The sequence below is a fragment of the Dromiciops gliroides genome, chromosome 2 (assembly GCF_019393635.1).
Source record: "Dromiciops gliroides isolate mDroGli1 chromosome 2, mDroGli1.pri, whole genome shotgun sequence".
Lineage (NCBI taxonomy): Eukaryota > Metazoa > Chordata > Mammalia > Microbiotheria > Microbiotheriidae > Dromiciops > Dromiciops gliroides.
In genome coordinates this window covers 675,922,636-675,929,561 of record NC_057862.1, presented here as the reverse complement: position 1 = coordinate 675,929,561, position 6,926 = coordinate 675,922,636, and positions in this window count along the sequence as shown.

The following is a 6,926-nucleotide window of genomic DNA, read 5'->3' as shown; positions in this document are numbered from 1 at the left end:
CATCATATAAATTATTTTCCATTGGTTCATTTCTACTATTTTTTGTTTCTCTTTAGACTCTTGTTTGTATATCAAGTTTCTTCTCAGCTCTAGTCATTTCATCAGTGATTCTTGGAAGTCCTTTGTTTTACTAAGATTCATTTAACTACTTTAGGATTATATTCAATTTTACTCAGTGAGTTGTTCTTGGTGCTTAGACTATATTTTTGCCCTTTAGAATACTTATTCTATGATCTTTCTTCCTTCACAGTGGTAGCTATTAATTCTTGTGTGAACCTGACCGTGGTTCTTTGGCACTTTTTTCTTGCTGCTTGTAGTACTTTTCTCTTTGGCCTGAAAGACACTCTTGAGAGTTTGTTTTGAGGTTTCTTGTAGGAGGTAATAGGAGGATACTTTCTATTTTGACTTTGCCCCCTTCTTTTAATTGTTCTCAACATCTCTACCTCCTTCCCTTCCTGGTTTTCTTCAAGTCGCAGGTAAAATCTCAGCTTTTCCAGCAGGCCTTTATTATTTTTTTTAATTTTTGAGGCAATTGGGGTTAAGTGACTTGCCCAGGGTCACACAGCTAGTTAAGTGTTAAGTGTCTGAGGCCGGATTTGAACTCAGGTCCTCCTGAATCCAGGGCCAGTGCTCTATCCATTGTGCCACCTAGCTGCCCCCTCAGCAGGCCTTTCTTGATCTAGGCACCATCGAGTGTCTGGCTTTCCCAACTGGGACTCTGTGCTGTGCCACTCTGTCTCAGTCCTGAGTCTTTGTATCACTAGCATATAGCGTGGCACTTGGCACATAGTATGCACTTATTAAGTGCTTGCTAACTGAGTGAACATATGTAGTGTAAAATCTGTGGGGTCATTGCAGATGGCATTATGGGAATAAAGTAAAAAAGTCACCTACTGACTTTTCAAAGTCCAAGGCAGAACTAATTGTTTTTCTCTCCAAATCTTCCCCTGATCCCATTCTCATTATTAATGTTGAAAGTACTTCCATCTTGCCAGTCCCCTAAGTTGGCAGCCCCAGGGTCATCCTTGACTCCTCCATGACATTCACCCCACATCTCCAATCTGTTGTCAGTACTGTCCATGTCTATCTTCTCTACATCTCATATGAATCCTCTTCTCTCCTCCATACACTCACAACCCTTAAATAGGACTTTATCACCTCTTACCTAGATCACTGCAGTAGCCTTTTCATTGACCTTCCTGCCTCAAGTCTCTCTACCCCCCACATTCTATCCATCACACAACTTCTACCCACTCAACTCTGAGTTCTTGGCAATGAAGGGTGATGACCACTTGTCAGTGTGTTATATTTGTGATTCTTCTTCAAGTTTGGTGTGGTTTAGGCAGTCATTGAGGCTTTTAAATATAAAAGTGTATGATTCTATAAAAAGAGGAAAGAACTTGGGGAGTCCTATTTACAGCAGAGCAGTGGACTCATGGAGAGTGTGGATGGATTTCCCTATGGGTCTATAGTTGTGATCCTTTATTTTATATAAGTCCCTAGGAAAGCCTCCTGAATCAGTACATGCTGTAAGTTGCCCGAGTTCTTTATCACAGGTCACCAACTGGCCTAGGAGAGAGTGAGTTATTGTGGCCAGACTATTTAGACAGTTTCTAATGGAACCATTGGAGCTCTTCCCTATTTAGTATTTGAGTCATTCCTTTGTCAGACAGAAGTCACAAGGCTTTCCCAACCTGAGATGAGAGTACATTTTGTGTACCGAAGAAGTTACACTGGGTTAATTCTTTGACCTTTTATAAATAGTATCACGGCTTAATGTGAAGTTATTTTAACCATCTAAAATTCTGAATCGGGGGCAGCTAAGTGGCACAGTGGATAAAGCACTGGCCTTGGATTCAGGAGGACCTGGGTTCAAATCCAACCTCAGACACTTGACACTAGCTGTGTGACCCTGGGTAAGTCACTTAACCTTCATTGCCCCACAAAAAAAAAATGCTGAATCATTTCTCCCCTTATAGCTCCTCAAGGGCAAAGACTGACTAGGCCTTCTCTCCTCCTCCTGTATCCCTCTGTAATGATTGGAATGATGCCACCTGCTGGAGACTTACTGTAGGAAAGTTCCACCATGAGGAGAAGGGCTCTAAGGGCAAGGCCATGCGGCTTTTCTTTGGCATCAGGAAGTGATGTTTGCTTATGGGTACTGTCTATCAAGGTTACCAGCCAATCAACTTGAGGAGCCTCCCATTTCTGGGAGGAACACATGAAGTAAGAAGCAGATGCTGGCAGAGGAGTTCACTCTCTTTTTTGGTTCCTGACCTGGCTGTGGTAGAGGCTAGAATCCAGAGGACTTCACAGGGAAGTTGAGGAAAGCTAAGATTGCCAGGTTGTAGGAATTCTGTTCTCAATCTTTCTCTTTCTTTTACTATCTTTCAATAAACCCTTAAAAACCTAAACTCGTTTATCAGTGATTTTTAGTCAGTTTCCCTCCAAAACTGGGGGAACAGAGTAGAACCTACATTTAGAAATTTAAATTACACACCTCAGAGTAGTTAGCTTTGGCATGGGTGCTCAAGGGATGTTCAAGAAATATTGGATTAATGTATAGACACAGCGTTCAGGGAGAATTAGTGACACACTGAGTTTTAGAGACCATGGCTTTTGCTTTTATATTTCTCCAGACTGAAGTTTTCTCACCTCAAGTCACAAATGAACTATGACTTTGAGGAGAGTGATGGATGAAAAGAGGGAGAGATGGTTGGTGAGAGAGGAAGAAAGTAGATGAGATTAAAGTTCCCTTCTACTCCTACATCCTCCCTCTGCTAGAACACATATCAAAGTCCCTATGATTAGTAAAGAAAGGACCTTATTCCTTCTGTTTTTTCCCCTCAATGGCCTCAATTTCAGAAGCTATTCTCCTGACATTTGAGGTCATTTCCACTTTCCACTTTTTGTCATTTGTAGTCCCTGGACTCCTGGTCACCTCCCCCAGTGGAAAGATGGCCATAGAGCTGGTCAGAATGTTTGATAATCAACCAGTGACCACTGTCATTATCAGCAATGATCAAAGTCCTACATCAAGAAGGTGTCGGGAGAGGGGGGCAGCTAAGTGGCACACTGGATAGAGTACCAGCCCTGCAGTCAGGAGTACCTGAGTTCAAATCCGGCCTCAGACACTTAACACTTACTAGCTGTGTGACCCTGGGCAAGTCACTTAACCCCAATTGCCTCACAAAAAAAAAAAGGTGTCTGGGGGAGACCCTGGCTATAGAGTGAATTTCAGTGTGGGATTAAGAAACTTTAAGGAAGAGGAAGAGTTCATAAAATCCATAGAGAAAACCATACAATTTTCCCTACTATATATAACTATTGGTTTTATATGGTCTAAGTACAGCTGTATTTCAGACACCCACTACAAATTGCAAGATCTTTTAGCTCACCTCTTAGATTGGCCATTTTCCCATAATGTTTGGTTGAAGTACCACCTTCTACATTAGACTTTCCTTGGTCTCTTCCCTCTCCCTCATCCTCCTCCCTAAAGAAACCCTACCTTGTACATATTTTAGATAAAGCCAGTATGGTATAACAACAACAACAACAACAACAACAACAACAACAACAACAACAACAACAACAATAATAATAATAATAATAATAATAATAATAAATGATGATGATATTTAACATTTATGTAAAGCCTACTATGTACCTGGCACTGTTTTAAGTAGTTTAAAAATATCTCATTTGATCCTTACAACAATCCCAGGAGGTAGGACCTGTTATTTTTCCCAGTTTAGAGCTGAGGAAACTTAGCCAAAGAGAGGTTGTGACTTGGCCAGAGTCACATACCCAGGAAGGATAGGAAACCAGATTTGAACTCAAGTCTTCCTGACACAGCACTCTACCCATTATACCACATAGCTAATAAAAGGACCTGAATTTAAATTCCACCTCAGGATGACCTGGGAAGCCCCTTAAATTCCCTGCACCTAAGTTTCCTCATTTCTAATGTGAGGGGGTCAGACTTGATGGTCATTGAGATTCCTTTCTTTTAAAAAATTGTGATTCTAAACATATTCATGTTATTTCCACAGGAAGAATGTAAATTAAGAGTATAAACAGCGACCATTTTCTTTTTTGACTTTGTATAACCTTGTAAGTTGTAAGCATTTAATACATGGTAATAAATACATTGACCACCTTTGTTGAGTACCAATAAAGTGTATCTCTATGTGATAATGAGGCACTGAACGTGTATGGGGCAGTTGGATAGGATAAAGTTTACCTCAGAGCCAAGAAGACCTGGGTTCAAGGCCGCCATGTGGAAAATATTGTTTGGTTAACTTTTCACTGCCCTAAACCAACTCCCCCAGACCAAAGTGACCATCAGGGGGTTACCTACATTAGTAGAAGGAGTTGCTTATCTTACTGAAATCACAAGTTCAGTCCCTATCCCTATATATACTTCAGTAGGTGTTGTCTTTACCAAAGTGGAATCCCAGAAACAGAACCAAATAAACACAGAATATGAGTCTTTGATAAAATTGCAGGCAGGTGAAAAGTAGGGGAAAGATAGTTTAATTCAATACTATTATTGGGAGAACAACATGATGAAACTGAAATTTTTATTCTTGCACCTTAAGCTCCAACCAATTCTATTTGGACCATTGAACTGAAAATATGATAACCAATCTTGAGCAGGTTAGAAGAAAAGAGAATAATAGATTTATCTTAATTACATAAAACCAATTGCTTTTTTTTGGTGGGGCAATGAGGTGTGAGAAAATTCTTAATAATAGGGATTTTGGGACTCCCACTGGCCCCTGCTGAGAGAGCCAGGCCTGACCTTTCTTAAGGCCAGCCCAGAGTCAGGAAGTTACCTCACTCACAACCACACCCACTTGAAAACCTTATTCCCAACAGAGGATCTATTCCCTGGGCTCTGAAATCAGCACCGAACCACCCTCAAATCCAGTGAACGAATAGGTTTGAATGATGTTAGCCAATTAGCATTAAGCAGTGTGTAAGGGCTGCCTCTGGTCCTTCCCTCAGAGAGCTTACCCTGCCTGATCTGTCTCTTGGTCTGGGAATGTGGAAGGGGAGCCACATGGCCCAGTGGCCCAGTTCTCTCTCTCTCTCTCTCTCTCTCTCTCTCTCTCTCTCTCTCTCTCTCTCCTAGCTAGGCTAGCTAGGCTAGCTAGGCTTTCTTATCTTTCAGAGCCATGTGCTCTCTTTACCAATATTTAATATGCTTTAATAAATGCTTAATGCCCCCAAACTGGTGCAGTAGCCTCTAATTTCTAAGCAACAAATATACAATAAACCCCAGCTAATTTTCCCTAAACTTGGGACAGTAATAGGATGACCACATTTAATTTTACATGCCACAGAGGGTTAAGTGACTTGTCCAGGGTCACACAGCTAACCAATTGCTCTTTAATTATTAAACATTAGATCAGACTACATTTGATGAGTTTATTGCTTAAAGTTACAAACTTTTTTAAAACAACCAATAATTATCGAGGTCAGATTGGAAAAATGTGCATCAAATATAAAAGATAAAAGCTTAACATAAAATTGATAAGGAGCATTATATGAATCTTTGAATGTAATGTCTAATTACCATTGAAAAACTCTAGAATGGGTGAACAGTTTGCAAACAAGTACCCAAAGAAAGAAGAGAAGAGGACATGGATTACAACTGTTCTTCAATCAATCAATGGTTTGTGCTTTGCTTGGGCACTTACTTCACTGACACAAACCACAAGTTCTCTATGAATTAATCAGTAATCTTCACCATTGCTATGGGTAGAAATTTGCTTGGCCAGTGGTCACTTGGTCCTGAATCTTTAGGGATCCAGGGAGGCTTGTGTTGGGACAACAGACATCTCATCCCACAGATGGTGCTTCTTGAGCTTGGTAGGACTTGCCAGGCTTGTGTTCCACTGGCAGAACTTGGAGAAACCTAGATCACCAATGCTAAGATGAGGCATCAGCAGAGGACATTAATGAAGGCAGACAACAGTAAAAAAGGAAAAAATCTAAACCTAGATCAAAAAGATGAAAAGATAGATGCTTTGTATAGATTTTTCATTTAATCTTATATGTATATTTTGTTCCACTCTTCTCAATGGAAACTAAGTTTCTTGAGCAGAGGGACTTTCCTTTTTTTAAAATTTATATTCCAGATGCCTAGTACATAGTAGCTACATAATAAATAACAATAATGATAATAATAGCTAGCACTTATACAATGCTTTAAAGTTTGCAAAGCTCTTTAATATAATCTCGTTTGATCTTCACCATAACCTGGGAGGTAGGTGTCATTATTATCTCCATTTTACAGTGAAAGAAAATGAGGCAAAAGTGTCAGAGGCTGGATTTGAACTCAATTGTTCTTGACTCCAGGCCTAATGCTCTTTAAATTGTGCTACATAGTAGCTTTTAAAATTCATGTTGAGGTTAAAGCACCGGCCCTGGATTCAGGAGTACCTGAGTTCAAATCCGGCCTCAGACACTTGACACTTACTAGCTGTGTGACCATGGGCAAGTCACTTAACCCCTATTGCCTAAAAAAAAAAAAAAAAAAAAAAAAAAAAAAAAAAAAAAAAAAAAAAAAAATTCATGTTGAATTGAAATGAATAAGGGAATAAACGAATGCACTGTTATGGACATATTTTACACATTAATTTGTTATTAAGTAAAATGATTGTAAATGAAAGTTTGGGCTTGCTATTTAAAATGAAATGCATAATAATTTATAAAAATCATATTCACGACCTATTACTTGTCTTTTTATGACCTATTGCTTTTCAAAGAGTTCTTGTTTGGCCCCTGTGTCAAAGGACAAAAATTTTTCTGGTTGAAAGAGATCCACCAGGGAAAGCATTAAGACGAATGTTCAGGGAGCCCCAAAGAGGACAGTGATTGACTTACCTAGAATCTTGTTCTTGGTATATTCCATTCCT